The 15065-nt window shown below is 37.5% G+C and overlaps 1 protein-coding gene across 2 annotated transcripts in view; it reads right to left on the bottom strand.

The window, feature by feature from the left end:
- The window catches only part of LOC123679681 (nuclear receptor coactivator 6), a 247336-nt gene that overhangs the window by 27279 nt on the left and 204992 nt on the right, over positions 1-15065 (bottom strand). The window lies entirely within an intron of this gene.

The raw sequence follows: 15065 nt of genomic DNA, 5'->3' as shown, positions 1-15065 counted from the left end.
ATAGATACCTCTACTAGCGGTTTTGCTTTCCTTTCTTTCAGCTTAATGAGATACGTTTTATTCCTTATGTTGGATGCGGGTTTCTAATGCTATGAACGAGTGAGCCAAACGAAATGAGATACAAATAACGTAATTAATTTAATTCTGATTCAATATAATCACATTGATGGAAATATAATATAATTCAATATGTCTCCTTCGGAAATCATTAATTTTCTTATCGAATTACAGTAACTCAACTTATGCACTTCTTTCAAAACAGTGTTGGGTTTATTATTTCCAATAATAAACTTTTGCAATCGGCCAAGGAAAAAAATTTACCCCCTGAAATTTCCAGTTTATATTATGGCATATGTAAAATCCAAAAATCGCATAACAAAAGTCCGAATAACTATATAATTAATAGAAAAACTCTCATTTAATTTAGATTAAAAACCGAGTTTTAAGAATCTACTTATGGGAGTTCAAATCAGAATCTTCGAATAAGTATAAAAAATCAGAAAATGAGTGACGTAATGAGTCTATGTTTCAAGGGGTATGTTTTTATTCCATTTATAAGCTTATAAAGGGTTTTCCGATAAGAGGTTCCAATTTGATATTGAGAAAAAAAACAGTGTATCTTGAGAGGAACCAATTCATCTAATGTCTTTTTATCCATTCCAAAAAAAAAACAATAAATAAGGCAATGACGAATTCTTTCAAATGAATAATAGTGAAAACCTCATAAATATCGATGGTCTCTAGCGTAAAATAAAGCGTAATAATTTTTGAATTGATCGCTGAACGGTAAAAACCCCTCTTAAGATTAAAAATGACAAGATATAGAGGACCAATTGAGATTACCTCTTCGAGAAACTTCTCTTGCAAAATTGCGATAGTTTCATTGCTTGTGTAGCAGCAATATTCGAAGTTGTTCTCGATTCTTCAAATAACTAACCAATATTGTAGTGTTTTAACAATGCCAATGCGTTGTAAAAGCGTGTATTGTTCCATTTTTAGTAAAACCGTAGTGTTCACTTGTCAAATGTAAAGTCCAGATAGCGGGCTATTCAAACTGAAACCTCTTATTGGAATAACTTTTATTGTCTGCTTCTATCAATGAGTAGCTTTGTTCACTTTTGGCATAGAACTTGAAGGAAATTTTCAAATAAACCCAATATGTCTGTCCAAGAAGGAACCATAAAGCTGAATTTGTATGATGTCTTCAATATTGAAAAAAAAACAGCAGTTAATAATTTCTGAGATATCAAATTTTTTGGAGAAGAAGTTTTTTCACCTTTCGAGTAACTAGGAAAACCAAATTTCGGATGGCTATAACTCCGAAACCATTGGCAAAGATCAAGTTCCTCATTATCGAATTGAAATAAAAATTCATTGGAACTTTCGCCTTACTTCGGATAAAAGGATAAATTATAAGTATTACAATCTGTAAAATGTTGTATAAATCTTTTGAATTCAGAGAATACAATCTTAACCATTTCCCTGCTCGGCCATAAAAAACCTACACTTGATTGATTTTACATATGTTATGTTTTTAATTATTATTTCACGCAAATTTGTGATTCATTAGTATTCCGATAACTTTATCAACCGATTCATGTGTCAATAGGAATAGTAAATGATAACCAACAATAAACATTCATATGGGATGAGATATTCTCAATTCGCGTTTTGTAAACATTTTCCTTAAGAAAACATCTTCTAGGTAATGAATAAGGTTCGTTCACGAAACGACTCTAAATGACTAACGAATACATCGTAAAATTGTTGTTAAATTGAATTATAATGAGATACTGACTAATGAAGTCGACGTGGTAATAATTCGCAATAAAACAAATTAGTTTTGCACGTAGTTGGAAATAAACAGGAAGGCAAAACTAACGAAGTTTATTTATTCATTATATCCCATGGAAGCAACTTACTTTTTCAATCAGGAAATCTTAATTGAACTATTGAAGATCAATCAATATTCACTGATTGTTATCTATCGGTTAAGGCTATAAATTTAGTTACAGAACGAATTATAGAATAGATCGAAATGAATATTTAGTTTGCTGATAATTGAAAATGATTTGAATGTTGCTCTTTGAATGGTTTAAAGCATGTAGATCTTCGAATTAACAGTGAAATGAAGAGAAAGGACCTACCACTAACTAATTTTGAAATTGATGATCTTTGCTTACCTGGAAGAGAAAATAGTCATCGAGTAAATTGAATTATTCAGTACAGTTAGAATATAGAATATCTCATAAGACATCAGAAGGAGTTATAAAAAAGATATTCATCAATTCATCTGAACAAATGATATTCTGAACAAATGCTCTATCTACAATCTACTCAATAGGATCTTTGGACCAATCGAAATATGATTTGGTTCATAATATGAACCAAATCAGGCTTAGGTTATAGTTGGGTCTAAAGACTCTAAAGCGTAGATCTAAAATCATTCAAACTCGGTCTACGTAATTGAATTTCTCCAAATAAATTCGGATGTTTGGCAATAAAAGAGTATGTCGAGAATTTGAAGAAATATTATGGGTTCATCATCTACTCTTTTATTTCAAAACATCCCAACTCATTTGAAGAATTTCAATAATGTAAACGGAGTTTTAATGATTTTAGATCTACGCTCTAGATCCAAATATAACCTTACGCCAAGATTATTTGTGATGAATGAAAATTATAAGCTACTTAGAACATATGTTGCATGCATACGGCATGAATTTAGACCAGCTAGCGAGAAAGAGGAAGACGTTTCAGGTATAATTCAACCCCTTCATAATTATTGTAGTGGGATTCGAACCCGAGATTATTCTATATGAAATCTAATTACAATATTTAAATTTTGTATTATACCCATTGCTAAGGTTCACTATTGGTAAAAATAGACCGAAATTCGAGAAAAACCATTCGAAATCTGCGCCTATTCAGACACTGATCCCTTTTAACACTTTTTTCCGTCAAAATGAAAACTTCTTTACCCAACATAAACTTCTTTATTGTCAGAAATTATGGTCAGATTTTTTCATTTATGACGACCTTCCTAACGAAACGATTTGTTTGAATTCTGAAGAGAAAATCATTTAATTAATCGACTGAATTTACCCAGCTACAAAGGCTTTTTTAAACGGAACGGATGGCTTCATCAACGATAAACATCATCCCACCGCACAAATCCAATCATAATAAAATCGAATCTCTTCCTGACAACGAAAAACAATGAGAATTCCACGTCAAACGTTGACGTTCCATTTTTTCCATAACAATGAATTATTATTTCATTACCAATTCCTTTATTCAGAATTGATTGCTCCTATCTGAGCCATTAATCAGGACTCGGTGTAAGAGCAAAAGCACGTCTATTAGAGGATCTATTGTGAGACTGAGCCAGTACAAATAGCTCTGCCCGACATTGACATTGAGAAATCTCGAGAAAGGGGAAATGTTATCTATTTACAAAGTGGGCGTGGAGATTATTAGAATAATGCATGCAGGGTCGGCACGCTCGATGTGCGGATCATATGCAAATAAGAAAACAACTATGTATTTGTTATCGCGAACGTTTCATCGAAGATATTTATCCTGTCGCAGCAGGAGCAAAATTCAATTTATAATTTTTAGAATATCCCAGGTTTTCTGCTTCATGTTTGCTGATTGTTGTATGTTAACAATATCGGTTTATTCTCAGAAAAACATTAAGACCACGTTGTGTCTTGTTCCTATTGTGTCCAATTGGGCAAAACACACATTTCGTGTGTTTGACCCAAGGTGTTCTTTAACTGCAGATCTCAAAGGTAGCTGCAACGCAAAATGAGAACCTTGATGACCAAAGCACACATGCACCATCCGAAAAGTAGCATTGAGAGGACGACATTGCTGAGGAATACAGGAGGCAGAGGTCTGCTAGACATCATGGAACATGCCCATGGGCAAATAGAATGCCTACGAACATACTTCAAAGACAAATCAGGCACGTCATAGGTCTACAAATTACTATGTGAAGCGGACAAATCAACAACTTTACAACTGCACAAGGAGCAATTGTCATACAACCACCAGACAATCCAAGAAAAACTGTAAAGATGGAGAAAAAAGCCCCTAAATGGACAACATTTCAACGAGGTGAACCAGGATCATGTCGACATTGAAGCGTCGAACTTTTGGCTCACATCAGGTGCAATGTATCCAGAAATGGAAGGTTTTCTTTAAGCCATCCAAGATCGACTGATCTCAACTAGAAATTATTGCAAGCATATCATAAAGGATCGAACTATAACTGACGATCGATGCCGATATGGGTGTCCAACGACTGAGACAAAATCAAATGTTTGCAGGAAATGAATATGAAGAGAGATACGTTGCAGTAAGAAAAATACTACTGCAAGATTGGCAACCACATTAAAACTAATTCATTCAGAAAAAGTGCCATACTACAAGTACCAACCGGAGACCATTTTGGAAAACGAACGCTATAAACTGTACTGGGATCGTACAGTTTTAACTGATAAAACAGCTCCTTACAACAGACCATATATACTACTGGTCGATTAACATCAAAAGACAGCAATACTCATCGACGTAGCAGTACCAAATAACAACAACATGTGGCAAAAGAAGATCAAAAATTTCAAAAATAGGGACCTCGAATTTCAGATAAAGCGGCAGTGGAGAATGATATCAACGAGAACTATTCCAATTATCATCTCAACAACAGGAATAGTACCCAAAAATCTCAAGAGAAATATGAAGCCTAGGACTTAGTGAGTATGTTATGCAAAAAGCTGTTCTTTAAGGTATCTAGGTATCCCCTCCTTCGTGTACTCAATCTTTCTCTCTCGAATGTTGAAGTCAATGCTCTGCACTAGACGCCCGTTCATGGGCGCATCTATCATAGACCTTTGAGGATAATAGAGGAGAGGGACAATGATGAATCACTTGACCTCCAATTGAACACCAATGGGATGCAGCTTCAGGCATAAATTAACGTATTTGTTGCAATTTTTTACCACAAGTCCATTCCTACAGTGGCAGTCAAGTTAGCGTTGCAACGCCCTGAATGAACCAAAGAGCCATCCATTCATCATCTCCTCGATCTATCGAGACTCAAAATATCCACATTCAAATTAATTCCACAGATTAAACTTCCAATTATTACATGTTAATCACTGGGGAATACTAATGGCAGGTACGTCAGAGCCATCTCGGATATCAGCGAGCACGAACTGAATATATGACGGCGTAAATTATTCATTGGATGTATTATAGTAGGTTGTCAAATCCGCCTAAAGCTCGCCCATTTTGCAGTCTGGTTATTAGGATCGGTAGGTAGGCCATAATGTGATCCAGAGCCTCCGTTTAGATTAGTTAGTCTGATATAATTAATTCAATGGTTTATTTTGGCGTGGGTTTACCCTCCGACTACGTCGAAGTTATATTGAGATTCGGGAGGATGATTGAGAAGGATAAATATTGTTGTTAATTAGTGTTTGTTGTTTGGAGAAGATTCGCGCTATTCACTTCCTGAGTATCGGGTGGGACAGAGTATATCAGCTGATAGAATAAGCGGCTTTATCGTTTTGCAGCCGACTCTTGTGTGATCACTTTAGGTTTGGTTGTTCATTTCAAAGCATTCTCAACAACTTTTGGCTTCGTAGATGTGTATAATCTTACTCAATATGTGCCAAGTCAAGATCACAGATGGCACCGTCATGGACATATTTTCATCAGTACCAAGCTTCAAAAGAAGCGTGTCAAAATAACAAAGAGTTAAGTCTATATCGAGATATAGAAGGTCAATGTTACATATCGATGAAAACCATGGTCAATTGAAAGAATTCGAACTGGTTGATCACCCAGCTCACTCTCCAAATCTGGCTCTTGGGAAAAAATTTGGCTCCAATGAAGACAAAGACGAATCTTTCTAAGGAAAAGGTATTGTAAAGCTAGAGGAGCGTTGGAGAACATGTATCACTCTCGAAGGTGATGAATAAATTCAAATTTTTGAGGAAAAATATGTATTAACTGCGGTCATGTACTTATTGAGTGAAGTGTTAGCTCTAAGTCTCTGAAAATCTTCGTAGCAATCTTAAATGAACTTTTAATAAGTTTTCAGTTTGGGCTGGATATGGTCTCAAACATATATAGGTAGAGTGTGCCTAAACATGGAATTCCCGAGACCTGTAAGTTTTATTTGGGTTGAGACTTGTTATCTTCCAAATACACTCAGTGCCTATTCCTCATAGTAGTTCTTTCTATGCGGGTAGACTATATCGTTCCAGCACTTTCGGAGCCCTCCTATATCAAATAACAAATATGTCTCAAATTTTACAATTGAACAAGGAATAGGTGAAACAGTGAAAATGTTGCTTGCAGCTAGAGGGAAGTTTTGTCTATTTGCACATCCACGTCCTTAGAAGTATTCAGGATAGCCCAAAGAAAAGAGAATGGTGATTAACCATTGTCTTCTTGGTCTGAAAGGGATATCTGCTGAAATGTTTGTGGCTTAAGTCTATTTCATTTTGTAAAGTTGTTTTTCTACAAGCATCCGCTTTCAACCCTTTTGTCGCACTTTTCTTGAGTCGCAAAAGGTCCCCCACAGTGCGAAAAAATCCCGCACCCAAGTATTGAAGAATAATAGTTATTTATAATACAAGTGCAGAAGGAATTGATATTCTTCCACGAGTTCAAAATTCAAAAACGAGCCACGAAGTGGCGAGTTTTGGAATGAACGAGTGGTAGAATAAGCCTTCTGCACGAGTGTTATACATTATTTTCTATAATTCATTGCATTTTCATTAAAATTCATGAAATATTTCCATAAATATATTTTAGTGATTTTTGCATTGAAAAATGTTGGTTGGCAGAACTGATTTCTTTAAGGCAAATTGATGAATTGACAGATAAAGCCGTGGCGGAAAGTTCGGAGTACCAACATAGAATAATAAAATATAACCATGAAAACTGTGCGTTTCTGATATATTCTCGCACGATTTTGTTCTACAAGATGTGGAAGAATGAACGGAATAACCACAGAATTAGAGAATAGTTATTTATAATACAAGTGCAGAAGGCATTGATATTCTTCCACGAGTTCAAAATTCAAAAACTAGCCACGAAGTGGCGAGTTTTGGAATGAACGAGTGGTAGAATGAGCCTTCTGTACGAGTATTATACATTATTTTCTCTAATTCATTGCATTTTCATTGAAATCAATGAAATATTTCCATAAATATAATTTAGTGATTTTTGCATTGAAAAATGTTGGTTGGCAGAATTGATTTCTTTAAGGCAAATTGATGAATTGACAGATAAAGCCGTGGCGGAAAGTTCGGAGTTCCAACATAGAATAATGAAATATAACCATGAAAACTGTGCGTTTCTGATATATTCTCGCACGATTTTGTTCTACAAGATGTGGAAGAATGAACGGAATAACCACAGAATTAGAGAAATTAAATTCTGTCATCCCTCTATGCACCGAATGCCCAATTAACGTCAATGATGAGATAACTATAGTAATGACATGCAGAATTACGTCTGTCATTCATGTGTATTCTGAATATCTCATACGCTCGTAGAAAAAGTATTGTCTCTAGCTTTTGTGGAAAGTGTCTTTCTCGCACTCAGGTATGAAATGAAAGACCTGAATTTTCTGCGAAACTCAATTTAATAATTAATTTTAACGGTCCATTCACGTTCATAACACGATTATCTTACTGTTGTGTGCTTGGAATTGGGATTTGAGACAATAAAATGAGAAAACATCGGCGTTCAAGTGATTGAATTGGTAGTAAAAGACGAGGTCAAATCTAAGAAAACGGATGGATTCTGCGCCAAGTTTACGCACCATCTCACAAGCCTTTAATTGTGAGCCTACCAAGAATTCCTCGCTACTCAATCAAAATCACAATCAAATTCCTTCCCACCACGGTCCACAATTAATAAGCATTATATCTTCATTACCCGCCGTGTACCGAGGTGACTTTTATATTTAGTACAGCGTCCTGCCATCCATATTGCGTTATAATTACCGACACACCGGCCGTTTCTCGCATTCATCCGAAAGACCGTAAAGATTGGAACGTCATATGTTCGAAAGAAATCCTTTCCCGCACGCAATCTGTACACCTCGAGCCGTTCGGTCCCGTATGAATAACGATACACATAGAACAAATCGCTCCAGGCGCGCACCGTCTCACATCTCCATCCAGCGCGCTAAATCAGCCGGATAAATGAAATTAACCAGCCTGTAACAGGCCAATAGAAAAGTCCCCGGTCTACCATAGTAAAACACATATTTTTCGGCAAAATTCGATTTTATTATTCAACATAGTTGCCTTCGAGGGCGATACAGCGATTATAGCGATCTTACAACTTTTCGATACCATTTTTGTAATACGATTTGTCTTTCGCTTGAAATAGGCCTCAATTTCGGCGATTACTTCTTCATTGGCGTTAAATTTCTTTCCAGCGAGCATTCTTTCGAGGTCTGAGAACAGGAAAAAGTCGCTGGAGGCCAGATCTGGCGAATACGGTGGATGCAGAAGAAATTCGAAGTCAAATTCATGCAATTTTGGCATAGTTCGCATTGATTGTGACACGGCGCATTGTCTTGATGAAACAGCATCTTTTTTCTTCAAATTGGGGCGTGTTATATCGATTTCATCCTTTAAACTATTCAATAACGCTATATAATAATCGCTGTTAATGGTCTGGCCCTTTTGGAGGTAATCAATGAATATTATACCTTGTGCATCCCAGAATACTGATGCCATAACCTTGCCAGCTGACTGTTTTGTTTTTCCTCGCTTTGGATTCGGTTCATCGTGTGCAGTCCACTCAGCTGACTGTCGATTGGACTCCGGAGTGAAATGATGGAGCCATGTTTCATCCATTGTCACATATCGATGTAAAAATTCAGGTCTATTGCACTTAAACAGCTTCAAACACTGCTCAGAATCCTTAAAACGTTGTTACTTTTGATCGATTGTGAGCTCGCGCGGTACCCATTTTGCACACAGCTTTCTCATGTATAAATATACGTGAATGATATGATGTACACGTTCAGATGATATCTTCACAATGTCTGTTATCTCGATCAACGGTCATTCAAAATTATTTTGTTAACTTTTTTAGTTTTTTCGTCTTTTGGGCGTCCACTGCGTTCGGCGTCTTCGGTGCTCATTTCACCAAGTTTAAACTTAGCATACCAAACAGTGATGGTTGATTTTCCTGGTGCAGACCCCGGAAACTCTTCATCAAGCCAAGATTTTGCTTCAACTGTATTGTTTCCCCTCAAAAAGCAATATTTTATCAGCACACGGAATTATTTTTTTTCCATCTATTTTCAAATAACAAAACACGCAATATCTGACAAACCGCTGTCAAATTTTGACACGTATCGTTTGAAGATTTGTAAAGGGTGTTTTTTTTTAGAGTTATGGAACTTAAAATTGCAATAAAACAACGATGAATTATTCGATTGACATGAATTTTATTAATCCGCTAGATAATCTTGTGGCATTACATTTTAAATATGATTTCTGGCATATAACCGCTACGGCTGGCTCGGATGTAGTCCAATCTGGACGTCCAATTTTCGATGACTTTTTCCAACATTTGTGGCCGTATATCGGCAATTACACGGCGAATGTTGTCTTCCAAATGGTCAAGGGTTTGTGGCTTATCCGCATAGACCAATGACTTTACATAGCCTCACAGAAAGTAGTCTAGCGGTGTCACAAGATCTTGGAGGCCAATTCACAGGTTCAAAACGTGAAATTAGGCGGTCACCAAACGTGTCTTTCAATAAATCGATTGTGGCACGAGCTGTGTGACATGTTGCGCCGTCTTGTTGGAACCACAGCTCCTAGACATCATGGTTGATCAATTCAGGAATGATAAAGTTAGTAATCATGGCTCTATACCGATCACCATTGACTGTTCTGGCCATCATAGTTTTTGAAGAAGTACGGACCAATTATTCCATCAGCCCATAAAGCGCACCAAACAGTCAGTTTTTCTGGATGTAACGGTGTTTCGACATACACTTGAGGATTAGCTTCACTCCAAATGCGGCAGTTTTGTTTGTTGACAAAGCCATTCAACCAGAAGTGCGCTTCATCGCGAATGGACGTAGTGCGCGATACGTATTTCGCACAGAACCATTATTTTCGAAATAAAATTGCACTATTTGCAAGCGTTGTTCAGGCGAGAGTCTATTCATGATGAATTGCCAAACCAAACTGAGAATAAATCACTTGACAGCTGTTGAATCGGTCGCCTTCTTGAACAATAATGCCAACTTAAAGTTATATACCTCGGAAAAAAAACACCCTATACTAACTAAAAATCATATGGATTTAATACTAGCATCGCCATCTGTGCATCAGATCGGATACTTTTCAATTGGCCTAACAGAACAAATCGCTCCGGGCGCGCACCGTCTCACATCTCCATCCAGCGCGCTAATAAATCAGCCGGATAAATGAAATTAACCAGCCTGTATATGGTCACCGATCGCTGTCAATTAGACTTGTTTATGCGTCGCGCAAAGGCAGCGTAATAACCGTCCGGCTTTCACGTCAAATTTCGTTCCTCGTTGTCTGCCCGGGGAAAGAGCGAGCATCGTAAAGCTTGGTACCGGGTGACATTTCGCTTTATCTCCCGCTTATCTTGTCCGATTGCGATATTCAGATTGGGTTGGATGTCACGACTTTTCGAGGTGGGTGATTAACCGACTGCAGGAAGCACAAATCTGGTTTTATGGGATATTTGAGCATTGTTAATGGCGGAGATATCGTCCGCAAAAGTCGCAGTTGCATGGTAATTGAAAGGTTGACGAAGGTTAATGTTTCGGGTGAGACAGTTCGGTTTGTGTGAACGCCCAGACCTATCCTAGAGATATTCGCTTATGGAATGATGGTTAACATTGTCATGCGTTGTGGCCAGGTGAATTCTAAGTAATTTTTAACATGGCCATCAGACCGTGAACATTAGCGTCATCCTTTGTTGGTTATCAAATAAACAATAGATACATCCAAATAAAACTTGTACCATGTCAATAATAATTTCTTGTGTATGTCATGGCCACACTTGGAGAAATCGAAGACTAACTTCGTTACACTGATTCCATATAAAAGTTCAACCAGAGGTGAGTTTTGATGTCAAAACGGAATGTGTGATTTTTTTGTCTGATGTTGGTAGCAGCTCGAAACAGTTCTGCTGAGCTTTTCCCAAACCAGGTTCTCAGTTTTGGCAATCATGATATTCTTCTTCTTACAGACCCCTCTTACCTACTACTTTTCTTTGAATTATATTCTGCAGTAGAGAGTATCTCTCCCTATTTCTCAAACCGCCTAATATTGGTGTTTTTCAAGCAAAAAAAAGGCTCAGGACAATAACTACTCTTTTCGCAAGTTCGGCTCTTTCGTTTCCTTCAATACCATAATGCCTCGAGAGTCATAATAGAGTTACTTCATTGTCTCTGGCAAGTTGTTTCATTGTGTTAAGGTACTCATTTTTGCTAGGAAAGGATGTGTCTGTGTTTGAATCAGATAGAAGACCAAGAATCTATCTATCGGTGTCTAAACAATGGTAGCAATGGTAACATAAGATGTTTTTTCTTATTGTCGTTTGTTTACCTGTCAATATGAACCATTCGAAAGCCAATACCCATAGAACTAAGTGAATACTCTTTACCAGTTTCCAGAATAATATTATACCACTTGCACATTGAAGTTCCCAGCAATATCTGGTTCATTTAATATTGAAGTATTTTTGGTGGCATGAATTTTGATGACAAGAAGGGATGTGTGATTACTTTGTCTGAATCTTTTTATATTGATTTTACCGTGGGATCTGATAACTCTCGGATTCCCAAAATTATTGCCTTTTCAATCTTCTTATTATTATTATTTTGAATCGGGATCATTCAAGCCTTCCAGGAACGGCGACCACATGGTTCTTATGTTCTCAACCCTACTATTCGATACTATTAACGAAACCAACAACGTCCTTAGGAGCCTTGACTGTTAAATCGTGAGTATCCAGGACTGACTTTCCCATATATGTGGTTGTTAAGCCAGTCAACCCTGGACATTTGCATACCATGTGTTCAGCTGTTTCTACCCCCGAGCCTGCAAATCTCATCTACTGATTTTTCCATGCGGTATAAAATATTTGCACCAACAATGACCTGTCAGTACCACCATTACCCAAAGCTCGGCTCGAGGTAGTTTCAAGAGCTTTTTGGTATAATTCGGTGGAAGCACCACAAATTTATTTGCCTGAGCAAGACCGGGAGTGTTCTTCTAAAGGGTTATTCTATTGTCCAACTCCCATTGTTGGAATACCGCCTTCTTCTTCTTCAAGCTCCTATTAAATTCGAATGCAATCATAATTTTGTTGGTAGGAGCTCAATACAGTTCTGTTGAACTTCTCCCAAAATAGATTCTCAGGTTTTGCAACCATGATATTCTTCTTCTTCTTCCGGGTCCCCTCTTACCTACTACTTTCTTTAAACTATATTCTGCTGTAGGGAGTATCTCTCTTTATTTCTCACACCTTCTTATATTGGTGTTTTTCAAGCACAAAAAGGCTCAGGACCAACAGGCATTAACCTTGATACTCCTTTCGCAAGTTCGGCTCTTTCGTTTCCTTCAATACCACAATGCCTCGAAAGCCATAATAGACTTACTTTATTGCCTCTGGCCAGTTGCTTTATGGTATTAAGACACCCATTCTTGCTAGGAATGGATGTGTCTGTGTTTGGATTAGCTAGAAGTCCTAGAATTCATCGATGTCACAGCAATGGTAGAAATGGTAACATCGTTCGTTTGTTTACCTGACAATATAAACCATTATAGAGCCCATACTCATAGATCTAAATGAATACTGTTATTAAAGATTCCAGAATCATGTTACTCCACTTTCACATGGATGTTCCCAGCAATCTCTGGTTAATTTAAAATTGAAGTATTTTGGATGGCATTTATTAGTGTCGAGTTAGTTTCGACGCCAAAACAAGAGCAAGAAGCAGACCCAACAGATTCCCATTGTTCTCAACCTCGCAACAACAAAGCCTTTCATTACAACTTCCGAATATGTCACTTGTTCTTCTTCCCGTTACGCTCGAACCAAAACAAGAGCAAAACCATACCCATTATGCCCACTCCGACGAGCATGATCGACCAGACAACAATCTGAATCACCAGGTACCATCTCTTGCCGAGCGGATCCGAGAAATGACTCGTGACCGTCTCAACACCCACTGGCAATTGGTTAATTCAATTTCTCCGTGGTCCCTCCTTATAAGGGGAAGCCTCCTCGGCCTCATCGATGTCGTGTTTGGCCTCCAGACAATTATTACAGCTCCGCGCGTTTTTCATATGTCCTTACGTATTTTGAACTTGGCCTTTTGCGTTGTTTACGCTGGCGCGCGCGTAAACCGCCCAGCGTCGAAGTACCCGCGTAAACTGCTCGGAATTTATATGGGAGCAATACCAGTTTTACCGCATATTATCGACAACGAGGCCCGAGTCTCCAACGGCTCGATATCGTGGGAAGACAATGGCTATGCACATGGTGGAATTGGAAGATGAAAGTGGCACTTTTATAAGATGCCTTTACGGTGGTTTCTTCACTCCTTCGCGAGAGAAGCAACCATTGGAGCTTATCTACCGAACTGGTCAGATTCTGTGATATACCGAGAGAGAGTTATGAGGGTGTTTCTGCTGATTCAGTTCGACTAATGGTGGGAATGGAGGTATCGCTGTTGGTTTTCTTCACGACTTCACAACGTTGCTTTGAACTCATTATTGTGGTTTTTTTATAGAGAGCTTCTATAATGTTGCTTTCTTCACCTTTGAGGTTCTGAACTTCCCCAATTTAAATCAATTTTTAGTGGTACATCTTTTGGTTTTGATTTGATCGAAAAATCATCTGCATTTTTTAACCCATTATACCTATTTTTATAGTTATCAAACTGTGAGACTTGACGAACACTTGTTCTTTCAAAATTTTTTTTTAATCAACCTTAAAAACTCTAAGAATCTATAATGACTATTTAAATGATATATAATGACCAAATTTGGAATTAATACTTTTTAATGAAATATAGATAGATGTAGGTGTTGATTGAATAGAAAGCAACCTTTGATCTATGCCCTGCTCAACAATTCCTAAGGAGATCGTCAACAACATAGGCAAATTTGACAATGTTCATGAGATTTGTGAGAATTAAGAACTGACATATGCTTCTTAGGCTGATTACTCGAGGATATTTGTATGGCATGTGTTCAGCTTTTCACATTCTACCACTTCACTCAATAAGTCCTAGGCTTGACGTACAGAATTCATCATCAGTGCAATAGTTTTTGTTTTTTTTTTCAAAATTTCGGAACAATGAGTTATATCTGGATTCAGATATTTGTTATAGATAGTTTACAACTGGTTGACCACCGTGTTCACTCTCCAGATCTGGCCTTAAGTGATCACTGGCTTTTGGAAAACCTTGAAAGAATGCTCCAGAGAAAGACATTTTGCTCTAATGAAGAAGTGATTACCGAGGATGTAGACGATTTCGGAAGTAAAGACAGAAAAGGTATTGAAAAGTCAGAAGATCATCGAGGAAGATGTATCTATCACTCTTGAAAGTGGCTATGTTGATGATGAAAGTTGATTTCTTGAGTAAAAATGTGGATTTACTGTTTAGGCCCTGGACGTATTGAGTGAAGTGGTTGCAATTTTTTATGCCGTCATGTCCAAGTGGTTAAAGTACGGCAGCTTATTTTAACAACAATGCCCCGTCAACAATCAAAGAATAATTCGAAGCACAGCTCATAGCAACTGCATGGGCATGATCACGTGATTCACGTGATCAAGCCATTGCTGTGGATGAACTGCTGTCCAGTGTTGTTTTTTCCAAGCCTGCGTTGATTTCCTTTCGGACTTCCCATGAATTCTGAACGAACTAAATAAAAAAATATTTTCCCACTACAGTCTCAGTGTTATGTTGCTAAGGAAGACAACATGTATCCTTCTGATGTCCAATTTAATCATAATAT

This window comes from Harmonia axyridis, chromosome 1 (genome assembly GCF_914767665.1).
Source record: "Harmonia axyridis chromosome 1, icHarAxyr1.1, whole genome shotgun sequence".
NCBI lineage: Eukaryota > Metazoa > Arthropoda > Insecta > Coleoptera > Coccinellidae > Harmonia > Harmonia axyridis.
Note: the sequence above shows the minus strand (reverse complement) of the source record. Positions and strands in the feature narration are given on the sequence as shown.